Source organism: Sinocyclocheilus anshuiensis, unplaced genomic scaffold, assembly GCF_001515605.1.
Source record: "Sinocyclocheilus anshuiensis isolate Anshui unplaced genomic scaffold, SAMN03320099.WGS_v1.1 scaffold2035, whole genome shotgun sequence".
In the NCBI taxonomy this organism is placed as follows: domain Eukaryota; kingdom Metazoa; phylum Chordata; class Actinopteri; order Cypriniformes; family Cyprinidae; genus Sinocyclocheilus; species Sinocyclocheilus anshuiensis.
Window position 1 is genome coordinate 55,975 of NW_015549684.1, and position 1,197 is coordinate 57,171.

The window sequence follows — 1,197 nt, forward strand, 5'->3', positions numbered from 1 at the left end:
GACAAAAATGAGCTCCTAAAACTTACTGCTAGATTCTGGAAGATCAATTCTTCAAACAGTGGTACAAGAGGATGTGGTGCTGGTCCTTCAAGAGTCACTCTCAACTTATCTGCCCATAAAGCCTATATAAATAGTCTTTGTGTATTTCACAACACTTCATAATGTTATTCTTATTTAGTAGAGGTCATTTTTTAGGATTTTTTTACCCAAGCGAAGTACTGACCCCACTGACCCAATGAGCATTTTGCTGACAAATTGGTCATGCCTTAACTTTGAAATTTCTGTACTGCATTAGTTTTTTATATTTCTCATGGGGATTTAATCATTTTTGACTTCTCAGTCTGAGTTAAATCTCTTTTTTCCTTTTTTTTTTTGGCTCATTTCACCCGTAAAAAAAAAACCTTCCTAATAATTCTGCACACCTTAAGTTTTTTTACCCAAGAGAAGTACTGACCCCACTGACCCAATGAGCATTTTGCTGACAAATTGGTCATGCCTTAACTTTGAAATTTCTGTACTGCATTAGTTTTTTATATTTCTCATGGGGATTTAATCATTTTTGACTTCTCAGTCTGAGTTAAATGTCTTTTTTGGCTCATTTCATTTCATAAAAGAAAACCAGCCTAATAATTCTGCACACCTTAATGAGTTTTTCATTTCCAGCCTTCATGGACAATTATATATCACTTCTAAATGATTAAATACAAAAATAATAGTAGTTATTAAGATTGATGTGGTTTGGAATTGGTAAAACGTGCTTGGAAAACCATATGATCAGAATACCAACGTGCCTAATAATTATGCACGCACTGTAAGATTGCTCCCTTTACACAGAGTGCGCGTGATCGCGAAATCGAAAGTGAACAGCTAGCGCTCATTCAAATGCGATTTCAATACCCCGCATATTGATAACGGCTCCCTGATGTGCGAAAATTATATACAATATTACAATGTTTGCAGGAGCGGGACACATGTTGCGGGAGTGGGCGGTAATGGTCAGAAATACAGCGGGAGCGGGTTTAAGAAAACTGTCCCGCTCAGGGCTCTAGGCTGCGCATCAACACGCATGCCGTTTTTTTTTTTTCACGCTACCCCATCTCCACCCCCAATCATTAGTGCCGTTTCGTTCTGTCTTTGACAGAACATATAGGACCATTTTTTGTCCTATATGTTCCACAGCCATACCCGTCACACACC